This window comes from Emydura macquarii, unplaced genomic scaffold (genome assembly GCF_026122565.2).
Source record: "Emydura macquarii macquarii isolate MOO-44397 ecotype Brisbane River unplaced genomic scaffold, CSIRO-AGI_Emac_v2 contig_499, whole genome shotgun sequence".
NCBI classification, from domain to species: Eukaryota; Metazoa; Chordata; order Testudines; family Chelidae; genus Emydura; species Emydura macquarii.
In genome coordinates, this window is record NW_027130636.1 from 15,567,764 (window position 1) to 15,587,394 (window position 19,631).

The window sequence follows — 19,631 nt, forward strand, 5'->3', positions numbered from 1 at the left end:
CGGTTGCCACCGCCTCCCCCTCCTGCAGTACCATGGCAAAATTCGACGCTTGGTCAGGAGGTAACGTGGCTGCAAATCTTTGCGTAGAGGCCCAGAGGTTTAAGTTATATTTGCCCAAGAGGGCCTGGTGGTTCGCTACTCTAAACTGCAATGCTGCAGTGGAGTAGATTTTCCTCCCAAATAAGTCCAGCTTCCAGCCCTCCTTGTCTTTGGGAGTATTCCCCTGGTTCCCCTGGCGGTCTCTTTGATTGGCCGCATCGACCACCAAAGAGCCTGGCACAGAGTGGTTGTATAAAAACTCAAAAGGTTCCTTGGGGACATAGTATTTTCTCTCTACCCCTTTGGAAGTGGAAGGTAGGGAGGAAGGGGTCTGCCAGAGGTTCCTGGCAATCTTCATGACCCTGTCATGAACTGGCAGGGTCGCCCTTGATGGCCCCACAGAGCTTGAGGGCCCAAAGAGGGGGTCCTCCTCCTCGGACATGAGTTTGAACTCCATGCCCAAGTTCTCAGCTGCCCTTTTCAAGAGGTCCTGGTGGGTGCGGAAATCGAACAGGGGAACCCTGTGATCCCTGGCCGCCACATCATCCGGTGATGAGGAGGAGGATGGAGGTATGGGTCCAGTGGAGGGTCCCTCCTCTGGCTCAGAATCCTCCTTTGAGACCTGCCCTTGTGTTTTAGGGAGTGGGGGCACTGGAGGGGCCACCGCAGATTGTATGGACACTGACCCTTGGGCCATAGGAGCATTCCACGGTCCCCAATATGGCCACTGCCATGGCCCTTGGCTCCAACCCGGGGCCTGCAAGGGGGCGGCTGCTGTCCCATGGCCTGTTTGTCTCCCGAGCCTCCCATGCGTGGCTTGCCCCTCCGATGTGGAGAACGGCTGGACGACGATGAGGTTGACCGGTGCCGACGTCTGCGGTGCCGGCAGTAGGACGAGACCAGGGAAGACGATGACGTAGAGGATCTGCCCCTACGGCGAGACGATTTGCGGTGCCACTTACCCCCTCGAGAGCAGGAGCAGTGCCGACGGTGGCGATGCTGAGGAGACTCTGCCCTCCCAGTCAGCGGCGCCGGGCCCATCGGCGTCGACGTAATGACCAGGGCCGGCACGGAAGGAGGATCCCGGGTTCCCGGTGCCGCTGGTCGTGGGCTGCTGTTCCCTGATGTAGCGGACAGAGACCAGGATCAGTGCTGGGATGGGCTCCGTACCAGAGTTCGCGAGCCCGAACTTCAGCCCTTGCCGGGGTCGGAGCTGGACCGACGGCGACTCTGGCGATGGACTCGGGACCGCTGACGGTGCTGCGGTGCCGAGTCGCTCGACGACCTAGAGTCGGAGCTCGGAGGGGAGCCGACGGTATCCACCCTCCGTGACTGTCTGGATGGAGACCTAGATTGAGAACGTCTCCAACCACCGGGACCACCCAGCGTGGGTTTGCCCCAAGACGCAGGTCCCTTGTCCCTCGGCCGAGGGGGGGATGGAGGGGTAGGCATGGCAATGAGGGCTCGTGCCGCAGTAAACGCCTCCGGCGTTGACGGCCCTTGCAGGTGCACTCCCCCACCCGCAGGAGTCGGGGGAGGCAACCCGCGTGGAGACACCGGGGCCGGAGTGATCTCCATGGCCCGTGGCTAGGGTGTCTCCTTACTCGCTCTGTGCTGTGGTAGCAGGGAGGAGTCCTTAGGTGCGGTCAGGGACCGTGCCGTCTTCTTTGGCACCTTCGGTACCTGTGTCGGTGCCGAGGACGGTGCCGGTGGGAGGGCGCTCCGCACCGATGACACACTCGGTGCCGACGGTGACCGAGAAGGCTCGGACGCTGGTTGGAGCGCTGACTCCATCAAAATCGCCTTCAACCTCGCATCTCTTTCTTTTTGAGTCCGAGGCTTAAAGGACTTATAGATCCGGCACTTGTCTCGTCTATGTTGCTCCCCGAGGCACCGGAGGCAACAGTCGTGTGGGTCGCTGACCGGGAAGGCTTTAGCACAAAGGTCGCAGTTTTTAAAGCCTGAAGAGCTCGGCATGGCTCCAATAAAGGAACCCCATCAGGGGTACTTCTCTCTATCACTTAACTATTAACACTATCACAACTACTTAACACTAAACTCTAAAGAACAGTCAGTAACAGCTAGGGTACGAGTGCTACTTGCACACAGCAAGAGGCAATAGTTCCAGCAACCGTCACAGGCGGAAAGAAGGAACTGGGGCCCCACGGGGCCGGCAGCGCCCTTTATACCGCGACATGAGCGCGGCACTCCAGGGGGCGCCTGAGCTGGCCCTGCAGGGCTTGCTAGGGAAAAAAGTTCCGGGAATCTGTGCACTGGGCGCGCACACACCTATATTGGAATGGATATGAGCAATCACTCGAAGATAGAAATTGAATTAGTATATTGAAAACATCTTCAACTGAGCAACTATTTAAGCCCTTCTAATAAGAAGCTTCCTGGTTTAATATAAAATGATTATGGAGTATAAATTTATAGATTAATTGAGGGTCTTTAAATGGCAGAATAAAAAACATAAAAGCAAAATATCACATTTAAGTAATAGGATCCTCAATGCTGCAAGATGCAGAAACCCACACTTTGTTGATCCAGTATTAACATTTTTCTATTTGCATCAAATTTTGAGAATTAAGTTGTCAACACATACATATTATTCTATTTTTATTACTTGAGAGGGGATCACCCAGAATTCTTATGGGGCCCAGTTCTGCCAACTTTTTAATCAAACTGCACCTACTCACATGAGCTTCCTTCTAGTTTCCTTCAAGAAAGTTGTGATGCTGTATGACATATGAATGATCATTTATAACAATTATTGATACCAATATTACAAAATTGAAATGAATATTACAAGATATGCCATGTAAGGTATCTTTGGAAGAGTTATAATTTGCTAAGTATGATAATATTGTTTGTATGTATATATCATCTCCATATTGTGAGTTATAAATATGTGTGATTGTAAGGCAGGTGGCCGGCCCTCCCTATCAGTTTCTGAGGGAGGGTACATCCACTCCCTACCCTGCTCCAGCAGGTATTGGTCCAGTCCAGGGCAGGGAAATAGTCATGTGCCCCTAGCAGGGCAGCGAAAAGTCCAGATCCCCCGGTGGGGCAACGAACAGTACAGGCACTTCTCGGGTGGTCAGGGAAGGGGGACACAGGCCCATCTGACTCCACTGCATCCCAGCCCAGGTCCCTAGCTGTGGCAGAGGGATATGCCAAACCGCAACACGCTGACTCACTGTCCAGTCCCCGGACCAGGTTTCCCCTCCCCTGGGCTACTTCCTGCCCCCTTTCCCTCAGGTACCTGGTGGGCCATAGCCCAATCAACCTCATCAGGGGTATTCAGGGGCAGGTTGCAGAACCCCTCAATATCATCAGGGGAGTGGGGTGGTAGGTTGGGCAGCTCATCAGGGAAGTTGGCATAAGCAGTTCCTCCAAGTCTGGCCTCATCAGGGCCCTCGCCTTGTTGTCGGCTTCTGATAATTCCTTCAAGTCTGGCCCTGCTAGGGCCCCCTCCTCATCACCCACATCTGGCAACTCCTCCAGGTCCTGGCCCAACTGGATCCCCTGGGTACCTCTGGGCCCCAGGCTGCTCACTTGCCAGTGCCTGGTTCCAAGCCCTGGTTCTGTCACCCAGGCCCCAGTATGCTCACTGGAGTACCAGGTCACAGGCAGCTAAGGAGAGACATCCCTCTCCTCCAGGAGCTTGCCAGCAACTGAGCTCCTGGGCCTTCCTTTTATATTTCCTGTACCACCCCCTTGCTTCCTGGCGGGCGGACAGGCAGCCTCTGACTCCACCCAACAGGCTCAGCCTGTTCCTCCCTGTCAATTTCAGGAGGCCACACCCACTCACTACAGTGATATATTTGTATCTCAAACTGGTGCTGTGTTTTTGGGTGACACCCCTAGCAGATTAGCAGCAGCACTATGCAGCCTGCTTGGTGGCCCATCAAGGGCAATCAGATATGCAATGCATCCAGGGAGAGAAGCCAGGGACTATGCCAATGAGTCAGCAGGACCTATAGGGACATGCCTGTGGATAGGGGACTCCAAGTGCTTTTTGATGCCTATGTGCTGTGAGCTTGGGAAAAGTCACATGGCAAAGAATGTAAAAGGCAGCTTCACCATCTCCATTTTGTCTGCATTCCTGCTTCTTAGGTCTGGTCTACACTGGTGGTGTAATTCAAATTAAAGTCCCTTAATTCAAATTAATTACTCCCGCATCTACACTTGCACAGCAGCCCCGGGAAGATTTAAATCTTCATTTCCTGCTGTGAATGGGCTTAAAATCCAAGCTGTGATCACCCTCCCCCCCACACACACAACAAGCCTTTTGTAGTTTGTCTCTTTAAGGGTTTGAAAGATTTCACCACCCCCCTCCCCGCGTGGTGAATGCGTTTTAACTGCCCAGCAAGTCCTTTGCAGTTTGTCCCTTTAAGATTTGTCCTTTTGAAAGTTTAGCCCTTTAAAGTTTGTCCCTTTGAAAGATTTCACCACCCACCGCCCGCCCCACGTGGTGAATGCGTTTTAAATGCCAGCAGAGAGAGGAAATTCTTTGCTACATTGTTTCAGTGGCCAATCATGGAAATTGATATTTTCTTAAGAGTTTGTTCACAGTGCTACATGTGGATACATTATATCATGCTTTCTTTCCGGTGAAATGGAAACATTTGTATCACTGTATTAATATACTAACTGACTCCATTGTTATTTATCTTACATTCTACAGGCATCTGTAGAATCAAAATCAAAGGCAAGCAATATACAGGAGGTGGTAGGGGGAGCATAAAAGGCAAACAGCATACAGGTGGGGGGGGGGTTCGTTTGGTGAAGGGAAAAATCAAAGGCAAGCAACATACAGAGGGTGGTGGGGGGAGCATAAAAGGCAAACAGCATACAGTTCTAAAGTAATCCAGGATAAGCTGCAATGTAGTTGTCACGGTCAAAATGAGAGCATAGTTCAGCTGGCTCCATGTGCCTGCAGCAATGGCAATCGGGGGAGTAAAAAAACAGCATGAAAATCCTTTTCCTGTTTGTTTGGGGGTGGGGGAAGAGGGTGGGGGAAGCAGTGCTGCATCCTGGGATGATGACACTCATCACAACAGCCTCTGTGGTTAGTTGCACTGTGGGATAGCTTCCCACATTGCACTGCTTTCTAATTCGAATTAAGGCTGGCCAGTGTGGACACAATAAACCAGCACAAACACTGTAGTGTGGACAGTTTGCAGCGGTTTCTATAAATCGCTTTCTGTAATTCGAATTAAGCTAATTCGAATTAGTGCTGCAGTGTAGACATAGCCTTAGTTCCACTAAGTTCAACTTCTCTATAACTGAAACTTTGAAACAAAGGACTGACAGATCCCTCTCCATTCTGGATGTATTCCAGAGGAACGGTACAAGCCTGCAAACTCACCAAGACTGCTAAGAATCTGACATATATGGATTTTGAAGTCATATGTATGTATCTGATTGTTTTGATCATTTAACATCTCTCATCTTGTTTGTTTCTTTTCTTTTATAATAAACCTTTAGTTTTAGGTACTAAAGGATTGGTTGGCAGTGTGGTATTTTGAGTAAGAACCAAACCAATATTAATCTGGTAATGTGGCTGACCCTTTGGGGATCAGAAGAACATTTTGTAAAGGGAATAGAGTTTTAAATAACTTATCTCTTTACTGAAACTAGTTGCTGATTGGAAGCCAGAGACTGAAATGCAATATAGGGGGCTGTGTATTTCTTTTTTTGGGACTTCTTGATAACCAATGTGGGGAATCAGGAGCACTGTTTGTGACTGGTTGGTGAACAGTGTTAGCCACCAGTTTGGAGAGAATCCGCTCTCCTTTTTGCAGCCTGCCCTGCCTTTGGCATTTTCAGGTGGGTTACCCTAGGCACACCGGGTCACACAAGTGGTATTAAGCCTTTGTTCAGAAGTCGTTCTATTAAAACTGCCTGCCTACTGTTACCAGATTTGCCCTTCTCCTTGGGGTATGCTCATTTATTAGGGTTACCTTCCTGGAAGGGGGGTGTGATTCTAGGGGTGTGATTCTACTAATGTACTGCTTGTGTTACTTGTGTGTTCATAGGGCTACAAGCCCCCTCCCAATGGAGGTATCCTGCAGGACCTAAGGTTTTCAGGGCTGGGTTCCTCCAGCACAACCCCCCACAGATACGCACACACACACATACACAGTTCAGCTCAACTTAGTGCGTCTGAGCAGACCGGGCTGTCAGCACTCTCAGCTGACCCCTTATATGTCCCTGAACTCAGCAGGCTGGGTGACACCACACTCTCAGTGGCTACCCTTATATGCCCCTTTGCAACACACCAGAATAGAGCAGGCTGGATCCAAACAGCACCTTTTTGGCTACTCCCCTTAATTGCCCCTTGGAATCAATCAGGCTGGGTCAAACAGCACTTGAGCTGCACCCTCATTTGCCCCTGGACTCCGTAGGCTAGGCAGAGTAGCACTTCCTGGCTGTCCCCTTCATATGCCCCTTTACACACAATTGTTCTAGCAGTAACCCCCTTGATGAGCAAACCCCATATAATTTTTGGGCACTCCCAAGATCTTTGGCTTAGGTAAGAGAAGCGTTACTACAGAGCAAGATAGGGACCAAGGACACAAAGGAAGAAAATAAAGGTTGGAGAGATAGAGAGAGAAAGTGGCAACCAGCTTGATGATAACAGTTATTTTATTGCTAGGTATATAAAACTTACAATACTAATAGTAATACCATACCAGGAGAGAAAAACAATCAAAACACTTACAGTACTACACAATTACAGTTGGGGGTATTGGAGAAAGCTATCCCAGGTTTGATTACAAAAGTAGAAAGTTATACCTGGACTAAGAGAGGGAGAGATAGAGAGGGAGAGATAAGTTGTGTTGGGGGAAAAGGAGGAGGGTGGGGGGTTTGGTCTCACCACTCCATGCAGTTCAGAGGTTCCCAGGAAGAGGCTTGTCAGTTCAGGGTCTGGAGGGCTTTGAGTCTGGCAGAGCCCCCAACACGATCAGTCAGGAAGAGAAGACAGGTTACAGTGGAACTGATGCAGAGTTTGGATCCAAGCATCAGAAGAGAGGTTTGAGCTTTGATAGGGAATTTGTAGATGCCAGGTTTGTTTATGGATAAACAATGTCTGGACAAAAGGAGCTGATCATTCCTGGAAGGGCGTCCTTTCTTGAGAGAGGGCTCACAATGCAACCAGGTTTCAGTGTTTTGCATACCAATAACTAGAATGGTCTGATAACTGCGGAGCTGGGTGTGTACAGGTGTGAGTTCAGTTACATCGAGAGCAGAGATTTCCCAAAATGCAGTGCTTCCCTGCTTCAGCAATCCCAGAGTTCAGTGCGTGTTCCATCTTTGATGTAGATGAGGCTTCTGTTCTTCATTCATGTGCTAACTGAGATGCTTATGAGGCATGGGGAGTTGTCTCACCCTTGATGGGAGGGTTCCAATTGTGTCCTGGGGAGTTGTCTCACCTTTGATGGGAGGGTTCCAATTGTGTCTCTTGTATGAGGCATGGGGAGTTGCCTCACCCTTGATGGGAGGGTTTCAGTTGTGTCCCTGCCTTTTCATATTGAAATGCCTTTGGTTTCTGGTTCAAGCAGCCTTTGGTTTCTGGTTCAAGCATGGGCTGGTGGGGGGGTAATTCAGGTGAGCCAGAGAGAGAGAGTTGGGGTTTTGCGCCCTGGTTCCCCAAGAACACAGAGCTGCTAGGTAACACTACCATCTTCTAGTCTTCTTTTTAGGAAAAGGATCTTATTACAGCTGACTGAAAAATTTTCTTGTTAGTAGAAAGGATGGTCCAGTGAATGGGGCACTAGGTTGGTATTCAAAATCCCTCTGGATATGCTGCCATACAGATTTATGCAATAATAGCTCTACCCAGCTACCTAGAAGTTTACATGCAGATTTCATTCTTCATCTGAGATAATTGTGTTGACTGAGGGTTTCTTCTATACACAATCGGGAAGAAATGTGGCTAAAAGCATATATACAGCAACCTCTTCTATGCACCAGATCAATCTCCCTCACTCAAGTTTTTCCACATCGATAAGAGACAGTGCTGCGAAAATTCCTGCTCTACAGAAGAAGAGTGTTGCACTTTTTAGGGACTAGTTGTGCCTGTCAGACCAAGCCCAGGCAAAGGGTTGGTGTGGGTCACACTGCCTCAAGGGCAGTAATCAGAGACATTTTGCCTCAGAGACAGAGAATACCTCTGTACTCCTTGGTATGCTCTTACACCTCTTTAAGGGATTCAGGGACGACAGCTTTCTCTGTTCCTTACACTGGCTGCTCAAGGTTGGGGAGACGGCCCTTTGTACCTTTCTCGTATCACTGTACACCTTGTCAGGCCTGGCAGAGTCTCATTCTGCACTCATTGAAATCAATGAGAATTTTGCCATTTACTTCAGTGGGAGCAGGTGCTTTACTGGACAGTTTCTGCATTGTTCTCCTCAAGTGCTGTATCTAATGGAGGATTTCTGTATATTGACCTAACACCTCTAGTGAGCTAACATATAATTCGAACACTCATGGCAGATATTTAAGTTGACAGGATGTTTATTTAATTTGAGAGAGAGATTAATCTATTTCCCTCTCAAAGTGATTTGCCTGGGATAATCAGATTGTAATTTAACCTTGCAGGAGTAACAATATTTTGCAAAGCACTTTGCACACTTTGATTAAGTCCCACAACATGCCCAAGAGGGAGAAAAACTTTGTAAACATCTTATGTAAGGATAAATTGAGACACAAGACCACACAATGAGTCTGTGGCAAAGCCTGAAAGAGGACTAGGGGCTCCATTCCCAGTCCTCTGCTGCCTTAGCCCAACACACTTGCTAAATGTAATACAAAAGAGTCAGTCTCCCAATAAATAAAAATCTTGCTGTATATTGTTTATACTGTGAATAGAAATTGAATGTTGTCACATTCTTAAAGATGTTTTCTGATTACCAGAGCTCTTGGACAGCGATTTCCCAGTTGAGTTAAATCACCTAGTGCATCAGTAAGATGAGTCTAAGAATGTAATTGAAGTCTATGTTGGCACTCTATCATTGACATTTCAGTATGGAACAGCAACATGACAGCAAAATGGATAGGAGAGAAGACATTGGATGCTTTTGACAGAAGGTGTCAACGGGATACTGACACAATAAGCAGCATTTGGAGTGGAATCTGAAGGAATTGTAGGGACAGACCACGTGTAAACGTTTAGCTGCCTTTTGTATAACCAGGCATGAGAGAATATAAGGTTGCTTGTCTGCTTTTTATGCTTGAGAGAAAGCTTGCATTAAAATCATCCATAATGAAATTACCCAACCGTGAGAAGTGTTTCATGATTTTTGTTTATCTTTAGTGCTCTTCACCTAAAAGGGCAGCTGTAGAAATGCAGTTCCTAGGAATAAAAGATCTACCAGGATTAATTTGTATTTGAATAAGACTAGTTTAAGTGCAATTACATACCTTAAAATGTGCAATGGCAAGTGAGTTTGCTTCCAAAATTTATGTTTTGTAAAAACAAGGGTTTTATAAATACTAAGATCAATTGAACTGTTTATAATAATGAAGTGGTTATTATTAGCACACTTTTGCTGGGATTTCAACATTTTTTTCTATTTGTCTTAATCCTCCTCTCTGATGCCTCTTGTAACATCCGAGCACCTTTGATGCCTAAATATTACAATTCTGTCTTAGTAAAAGAGAGGGAGAAAATGAAAGTGATGAGAAAACCGACTCATGTATTTTCATTTTCCTGGGTGAATGAAACGCAAAAAGTAAAGAAAAAGCCCAAAAGAGAAAAAGTAAATTATATTTTTAGTGTTGTCAGTTTTAATAATTGAAGCTAAGAGTAGGAGTGAGAAGATTGTTTTGTTTTTAAATAGGTGTTATTTAACCTGACAGTATCTATTTAACAACACTTTTTATTAAAAAGATTTACTAAACTGGATTTTTCTTGGTTTTCTTTTATGTATAGTTAACTTCCATATATGTACACTAAAATCAGCCATCAAGTCCTGGGATAGGGGAGCTCCACTTTTTAGTGCAGTATGAACAACCGAGCCTATTAACTTCTGGGGAGTGGGGCACCTGTGGCCTAACACCATCCCAATGAAAGAGAGCAAAGGGCTGACTGGTATTTGGTAGTGAATTTCTCCTGGGCTGACCAGATCAGTATACCCCATATCACTAATATTACAACCTGCATCTAAAAGGTGTTGTATAAGATATCAATAGGAAGCAAACAACACACTGATCATTAATATTATTGGGTGGAGTATGTGCAGAGGATAAGTTCAAAATTACAAACATATTGGGAACTATGTTCTTAAAGAGCATCTGCCAGGCAGCCTTGGAGTTACCCCATCCTAGACAAAGAAATGTGGTTGTGCCACCTTGATGGTACTTCTGAGACACATTAAGAGATAATGGGAATTAATGTACATAAAACCCATCAAGCTAACAAGGGGAGGGGATAACCACTCAGCATCATGGCAGAGGAAGGAGGTTGCAGGAACAGATGGTTCACTTTCATTTTAACAAAACCCAGCAAGGGAAGAAACTAGCATGGAACATTCCTCACCACCAGACTCCATGTCTACTTCCTCATAGCTTGAATGATATACTTTGGGGATAACCTTCAGAAGAATCTATTTCAAAAATTCACTGGACTATAAGAGAGAAGGACAAAGAACCCCATGTCACCTTTCACCTGAGAAGACAAAGGAATAGAGCTCTCTGGACTTTGTGGGAGATACTGACCAGAGGGGTGGGCAGCCATCTTCCTAGGTTGATTGGTAAGGAAACTAACTCGAACAAAGGCTGTATTAAGTCCTAGCCACTAGAAAGTGTTTATCACTTTTATTTGCTTGTAACCATTTCTAACACTCTCCTTTGCACCTGAAGTCACTTACGCCTTGTCTACATTGGCACTTATGCTGGCAAAACTTGGTCAAAATTTGGCCAATTCTCATGGAGATGGCAAAAAGCACATACCTGGCACAAAGGCCACCTCCCTTGCCAAATTTAAAAAAAGTCTGAGGCAGACACCCCGTGTGGAAAATTCCAGGCCAAATGGATTAAATTTGGGAAAATCATAAACAACTGAAAACAGGGTCTGTCTCTGAATGAAAAGTGTCAAGCAACCTATGTAATAGGTAGTGCCAACAGCCCTGCCACCTACAACAATTTGGGACAGTTGGTGTGTATGCACAAGTCAGTCTAAACTAGAAAAAGCAAAAATACAGCCCAAAACTCCCCAAAAAACAAAACACAATCCTACAAGGGATTGCACTATTGATGCTTAAAACCTTGTATTTCCCTTTACTAGCACCCTCATTGAAACTATAAAGGTGAAATCTGATTTATACATATAGTTAAGAAAATTATAGTTTGTTTGCATCGTGGTGTCCCCTGTACGAAGAAATCAATGTGCTGAAGTCTTCTTGACCCCCTACGAGAACTCTTCTCTTCAGCTATGAGAAAACCACTGGGCTTTCAGAGATGTGAGCTGTAGTACATTTATCAACATTTTGATTTATTGTGCATTTGTTCTGTTTAGCTATTTATAGTATAAGCCCCATGGAGTAGGTATCCAGTCTCTGTGGTTTTCTTTTGACACTGTCAGGACTTAAATTCTACTACTTTTTTTCACGTGCATTTTTCTTCTATTAGGCTTTAATTTTACAAACACTAAATACAGAGAGGTTCCCCTTCCCATATCCCATTGCTGCTTCCCTTTCAACCTCCAAATAAATGCTCCCTACATCTGTTACCATCACTCAATTTCCCCACAAATACACTAGTTTATATCTAATCAAGACTCAACCAAAAACATACCAAGATTCTGCCTGATTTCAGGGTTTAGAATTTGATCTGATCTCCTGTTCAAAAAGCAGCATCTGCCTGCTGAAACACACACTCATTAAGGCATAGTGGATAGCAAAGAGTCTATGATGGGTCTAATTCTCCTCTGCTTTGCCACTGTTAGTTGTTGACACATAGAAAATGCTACTGTTCTGACTTGGTACCATATTATACCCCCTTGCACTTTGAAAACTGATTTGGGATAGTTTATAATTAATGTTCCTACAAAGTACTGTGACCTCGGCAAAGGGGAAAGGTCAGAAAGAAGTAGCAAACTACTTGGGTACAAGGCCTCACTTACAAAAGATGCAGGCCCTGTCCTTAAACAGGTGCCATAAAATAGCTGGTTAGAGATGTTGTGACCATGGGGAGAGCCAGACATTGTTGCACAAGGCATGTATTTTAAGTTTGAAAATTGGCAAAATCATTTTGGGTTGCCACCTCTGAGGTACAACCCCTCCCCAAGACAGCCGGGGTGATCCTGAGCCCATAAAAGTCAACAGCTGGCAGTGTATATGGAGAACCCTTACAGATTCCCCATTCTACCTCAAAAAAGGGTCAATCCTGGGAGAACCTGCACTTGTGGCTCAAGGGGCAAGTGCTGCAACCGCAGAGATATTGCTTAATTGGTACATTGACTACAACGGTTGGAGCTAGTGAGTAGCAGTATGATCCTCACTTCAGAATCACCATGCAGACAATGGATAAGATTTAGAGAAAAGATGGTTACTAACCTTTCTGTAATGGTTGTTTTCTGAGATATGTTGCTCAATGTAGGTGTAATGCGTGTTGCGTGCACCATTGCAGGAAGCTTTTCCCCCCTGTGATATTGTCTAGGTTGGCTCTGATGCCCTTGGAGTGGTGCCCTCATAGCACAGGATATAGGGAACCTCCACCCCGCCATCCTCTCAATTCCTTCTTGCCAGCAACTCCGACAGAGGGGTAGGTGTGTGGGTTTTTTGAATGGATATGAGCAACGCATCTCGAAGAGCAACAATTACGGAAAGATTAGTAACCATTTTCTTTCTTCTTCGAGTGCTTGCTCATGTCCATTCCAATGTAGGTGATTCTCAAGCCAGCAGATCTAGGAGATGGGATTGGAGTTATGCTGCAAACCAGACTGGAGCACTGCTTGATCAAAGGCCGCGCATCTCTTGCTTCCTGTGTAATCACATAGTGAAAAGAGAATGTATGGATGGATGATCAGGTCGCCGCTTTGCAGATATCCAAGATCAGGACTTGAGCCACAAAGGCTGCAGATGAAGCTTGCGACCTTGTGGAGTGTGCCATTAGGTGCGGGAGTGGTACCTTTGCCAGGTTGTAACAAGCCCAGGTGCAGGATATGATCCAGCAGGCTATTCTCTGAGTAGAAACGTTCTCCTCTCATCCTATCCACGATGGCCACAAAGAGTTGGGTGGTCTTCTGAAAGGGCCTGGTTCTCTCTATGTAAAAGACCAGTATTTGTCTGACATCTAAGGAATGGGGTCTCTGTTCCCCTCTGGATAAGTGAGGTTTCGGGTGAAATATTGAGAGGAAAATGTCCCGAGTATTGTGAAAATGAGAGACCACCTTTGGTAGGTAGGAAGGACAGATGGGAATGGAGCCATATTTTGTCTTTAAAAAAAGACTGTATATAGAGACTCAGACCCTTCTAGCTGAAGTGATAGCCACCAAAAGGACCACCTTCCATGACAGGTGGAGCAGGAAGCACATTGCTAGCGGCTCAAATGGAGGCCTCATGAGTTTAGACAGTACTAAGTTAAGATTCCACGGTGGTACCTGTTTGCATACCTGGGGGTACAAGCGCTCTAGGCCCTTTAAGAACCGTGAGCAAATTGAGTTTGAAAATACTGAGTGGCCGTTCCCCGGTGGATAGAAGGCAGAGATTGCGGCCAGGTGAACCCTTATGGATGAGAGTGCAAGGCCTTCCATCTTCAGTTGAAGTAGGTAGTCCAGAATTGGAAGTAGGGGCGCTTCACCTGGCCAGACACCTTTCCAAGCTGACCATAGAGTAAACCTCTTCCACTTTGCCAGGTACATCCTTCTGGTGGATAGTTTCCCGCTACCCATAAGGATCGTCTGGACATCCATTCATAGAATCATAGAGTTGGAAGGGACCTCAGGAGGTCATCTAGTCCAACCCCCTACTCAAAGCAGGACTAACCTCAGCTAAATAATCCCAGCGAGGGTTTTGTCAAGCTGCAGCTTAAAAATCTCTAAAGAAGAGATTCCACCACCTCCCTAGGTAACCCATTCGAGTGCTTCACCACCCTCCTAGTGAAGAACTTTTTCCTAATGTCCAACCTAGACCTCCCCCACTGCAACTGGAGACCGTTGCTCCTTGTTCTATCATCTGCCACCACTGAGAACAGCCTAGCTCCATCCTCCCTGGAACCCCCTTTCAGATAGTTAAAGACTGCTATCAAATCCCCCCCCCCCATTCTTCTCTTCTGCAAACTAAACAAGCCTAGTTCCCTCAGCCTCTCCTCATAAGTCTTGTGCTCCAGCCCCCTAATTATTTTTGTTGCCCTCCAACTTTGCAACATCCTTTTTATAGTGGGGGCCCCAAAACTCCAGTGAGTATTGGTCTGGTGCATACACTGATGCCAGCCCATGTTTGGAGGGGGTCTCATCCTGAGACAAGAGTGTTGCACCATGTAGTTGCAGGAGGCTATGTGGCCCAGGAACTTTAGATAGACCCTCACTGTGGTGGTAGGGTACTTCCTTAGACTGAGCACTAGATCCACTATGGTCTTGAAACGGCGCTCCAGAAGGAAGGCTCTGGTTTGGGATGAATCAAGCACTGTTCCTAGGAACTCTATCCTCTGAGTCAGTACAAGGGTTGATTTTTGTTCATTCACCATGAGGCCCAGGTGACTGAAAGAGAACCGAACAAATCTCATGTGGTCTTCCACTAGCTTCTTGGATTGACCCTTGATGAGCCAGTTGTCCAAGTATGGGTACACCTGGACTCCCGCCCTCCTGAGGAAGGCTGCCTCTACCGATATGCACTTTGTGAAGACCTTTGGGGCTGCGGGTAGGCTGAAGGGAAGTACTGCAAACTGATAATGGCAGTGATTTATTACAAAACATAGGTACTTTCTGTGACCCTGAAATATTCCTATGTGGAACTATGCATCCTTTAAGTTGAGGGCAGCATACCAGTTTCCTGGATCCAAGGATGGGATAATAGAGGATAGGGAGACCATGCGGAACCTTAGTTTCTTCATGAACTTGTTTAGGTTTCGCAGTTCTAGAATAGGCTTGAGGTCTCTGTTGGACTTCGGGATCAGGAAGTAAAGGGAATAGAAGCCCATGTTTCTTGAAGTCACCGGGACCTTCTCCACCACTCCTATCTTCAGGAGTAATTATAACTCTTGAAACACCAGTCTCTCGTAAGAAGGGTCCTTCAAGAAGGATGGAGAAGGGATAGCACTGGGGAGGCCAGGAATTGAGTTGAGAGTATATCCCACCTCCACCGTGCAGAGCACCCACTGGTCCGATGTGATGCTGGCCCAGGCATAATAAAAATGGGACAACTAGTCCCCAAACATAGAAATAGGAATAAGATCCAGGCTGTAGACTGATGCACCGTCCTCGGGCGTACCTTCAAAAGCTCTGTCTGGGCCCTTGTGGCTGTCTCTCGGATGCAGACGTAGAGGCTCAGGAGGAACTGGTGATTCGCAATTTGTAGCTGAAGATCCCCTGCTGAGTAGATTTTCCTGCCCAGGAAGTCCACTTTTTGCATTCCTTGTCTTTGGCAATGGTCTCTGCTGTCCCTGCCATTCTCTCTCATTGGCCGCAGCGACAAAAAGAGAACCGGGTGGTGGGTGCATGTATAGATACTCATAACCTTCAGAGGGCACAAAGTATTTTCTTTCAACCCACTTAGCTATGGGTTGCAGCGAGGCAGGCATTTGCCACAGCATCTTGATGGGCCTCATTCAACGGTAAGGCAATCCTTGCCTCTCCGGGAGGTGCCAATATGTCTATCAGGGCCGGAGCAGACTCCTCTATCTCCTCAATCTTTAATTTGAGATTCTGAGCCATACTTCTCAGGACCTCTTGGTGCAACTTAAAGTCATCCTGAACTGGCTCCAATGCTGTGCCCACTACCACTACTCGTCTGGGCAGAAGGATGATGTGGCTTTGGTCGATTGGGTCTCGCCCCTCCTGCTGGTCTAGTGCCTCATGTACCAAGAAGTCCTCAGGGCCCAGATTCTCTGCTCCAATCGCTGAGCCCCTTTCAGAGGGGACAGAGGAAGTGCTCTGCCTGCAGATAACGACAATTGGGACAGTCCCATGAGCGAGCTCCGAGGGGCATGGGTGGCCCACAGGGCCCATACTGCCGGTATGGTGGCTTGGGTGCCTAGACCGTGCTCCTGTCCCACTAGTCTGCTATGACTGTGAGACATGTAGGATGATGCCTTTGACCCAGAGTCTGATGACTTTCTTTTAGGTGACCATGGGGGTGCCGTGCCCTTGGGTGCAGAGCTCTGATGTTGTTGGGCTGAATGGTGCCAAGATGTATATTGGCATGAAGTGGAAGAGTGCTGAAAAGATGAGGAACAGTGTCATAATGTGTCCTGATGCCATGATGGAGATCGGCGTTGGGAGGAAGACCAGCACCACGACGCACATCTGCAGCTCAGGTTGGAACGGTGCCATGAGCGGGAACAATGCCGGAGATAAGTCAGTTGAGTGTCTCTGGGTTAAGCTTAGAAGCAAGAACAATAAGAGTGATGTCCTGGTGGGTGTCTGTTACAGACCACCAGACCAAGAGGATGAGGTAGATGAGGCTTTCTTTACTCAACTAGGGAAAGTTTCCAGTTCACAGGGCCTGATTCTCATGGGAGACTTCAATCACCCTGACATCTGCTGGAAGAGCAATACAGCAGAGCACAAACAATCCAGGAAGTTTTTGGAGAGTGTTGCAGACAATTTCCTGGTGCAAGTGCTGGAGCAACCAACTAGGGGCCGTGCTTTTCTTGACCTGCTGCTCACAAACAGGGAAGATTTGGTAGGGGAAGTACAAGTGGGTGGCAACCTAGGCAGCAGTAACCATGAGATGGTTGAGTTCAGGATCCTGACGAAAGGAAGAAAGGAGAGCAGCAGGATACGGACCATGGACTTCAGAAAAGCGGACTTTGACTCCCTCAGGGAACTGATGGGCAGGATTCCCTGGGAGGCTAATATGAGGGGGAAAGGAACCCAAGAGAACTGGCTGTATTTTAAAGAGACCTTATTGAGGGCACAAGAGCAAACCATCCCGATGTGCAGAAAGAATAGCAAATATGGTAGGCATCCAGCTTGGCTTAACAAAGATGTCCTTGGCGAACTTAAACACAAAAAAGAAGCTTACAAGAAGTGGAAGCTTGGTCAGATGGCTAGGGAGGATTATATAAACACTGCTCGAACGTGCAGGAATGAAATAAGGAAGGCCAAAGCGCAATTGGAGTTGCAGCTAGCAAGGGACGTGAAGGGGAACAAGAAGGGTTTCTACAGGCATGTTGCCAACAAGAGGAAGATTAGAGAAAGTGTGGGCCCCTTAGAGAATGAGGGAGGCGACCTAGTGACGGAGGATGTGGAGAAAGCTGAGGTACTCAATGCCTTTTTTGCCTCTGTCTTCACAGATAAGATCAGCTCTCAGACTGCTGCACTGGGTGGCACAGAATGGGAAGGAGGCGAACATCCCGCAGTGCTGAAGGAACGGGTCCAAGACTATTTAGAAGGATTGGACATTCACAAGTCCATGGGGCCTGATGCAATGCACCCGAGGGTGCTGAGGGAGTTGGCTGAGGTGATTTCAGAGCCATTGGCTATTATCTTTGAAAGCTCGTGGCAACAGGGGGAGGTCCCTGTGGACTGGAAAAAAGCAAATATAGTGCCCATCTTCAAAAAAGGGAGGAAAGAGGATCCAGGGAACTACAGACCGGTCAGCCTCACCTCAATCCCTGGAAAAATCATGGAGCAGGTCCTTAAGGAATCCATTTTAAGGCACTTGGAGGAGAGGAAGGTGATCAGGAACAGTCAACACAGATTCACTATGGGAAAGTCATGCCTGACCAACCTGATTGCTTTCTATGATGAGGTGACTGGCTCTGTGGATGTAGGGAAGGCGGTGGATGTGATATACCTTGACTTTAGCAAAGCTTTTGATACTGTCTCTCACAGTATTATTGTCAGCAAGTTAAAGAAGTATGGGCTGGATGAATGGACTATAAAATGGACAGAGAACTGGCTAGAGCATAGGGCTCAACGAGTAGTGATCAATGGCTCCATGTCTAGCTGGCAACCGGTCACAAGCGGAGTTCCCCAGGGGTCGGTCCTGGGGCCGGTTTTGTTCAACATCTTTATTAATGATCTGGAGGATGGGGTAGATTGCACCCTCAGCAAGTTTGCGGACGACACTAAGCTGGGGGGAGTGGTAGATACCCTGGAGGGTAGGGATAGGATACAGAGTGACCTAAACAAACTGGAGGATTGGGCCAAAAGAAATCTAATGAGGTTCAACAAGGACAAGTGCAGAGTCCTCCACTTAGGAAGGAAGAATCCCATGCACAGCTATAGACTGGGGACCGACGAGCTGGGCAGCAGCTCTGCAGAAAAGGACCTGGGGGTAACAGTGGATAAGAAGCTGGATATGAGTCAGCAGTGTGCCCTGGTTGTCAAGAAGGCTAATGGCATATTGGGCTGCATTAGGAGGGGCATTGCCAGCAGGTCACGGGAAGTGATTATTCCCCTCTATTCGGCATTGGTGAGGACACATTTAGAATATTGTGTCCAGTTTTGGGCCCCCCACTACAAAAAGGATGTGGACAAGTTAGAGAGAGTGCAGCGGAGGGCAACCAAAATGATTAGGGGCTGGAGCACAGGACTTATGAGGAGAGGCTGAGGGAACTGGGCTTGTTTAGTCTGCAAAAGAGAAGAGTGAGGGGGGATTTGATAGCGGCCTTTAACTACCTGAAAGGGGGTTCCAGGGAGGATGGGGCTAGGCTGTTCTCGGTGGTGGCAGATGACAGAACAAGGAGCAACGGTCTCAAGTTGCAGGGCAGGAGGTCTAGGTTGGACATTAGGAAAAAGTTTTTTACTAGGAGGGTGGTGAAGCACTGGAATGGGTTACCTAGGGAGGTGGTGGAATCTCCATCCTTAGAGGTTTTTAAGCTGAGGCTTGACAAAGCCCTGGTTGGGATGATATAGCTGAGGTTAGTCCTGCTTTGAGCAGGGGGTTGGACTAGATGACCTCCTGAGGTCCCTTCCAACTCTAATATTCTATGATTCTATGTGGTCAACTCCGTAATTCTGATCTGTGCCAAGAATACAAACGGTACTGAGAGCTCAAACACCAAGACCAAGATCTTGATCGGTGCTGTGGCATGCTACGCGAGGTGTCCTGGGAGAAGGATTATCGCCTCAACATCACTGCCAGTTTCCCTGTGCTCAGTCCCTGTCTTGACTCAGCCAGGTGACATGGCATCTGGGATGATCTTCCTGGCATGTTTCTGGGGAAGGAAAGCTGTTGGGAGGGTCAGCAGACTCCTTGCTGCTTGAATGCCAACAGAGTAGTCAGAGGAGCTGCGTCAATGGTCAATGGAGAGAGGGCTGGAGTCAATGGTGCCAGCTGTAAAACCCTGGGGCATGGGCGGTCTGACACAGATCTCACCCACTGCTTCTTTTCTGGGAAGTGACCCTATCCAACTTCTTAGTCTTCTTGCAGGGCACCGGTGATGGTGAATGATGACAGTCTGTTGGCGCCGTT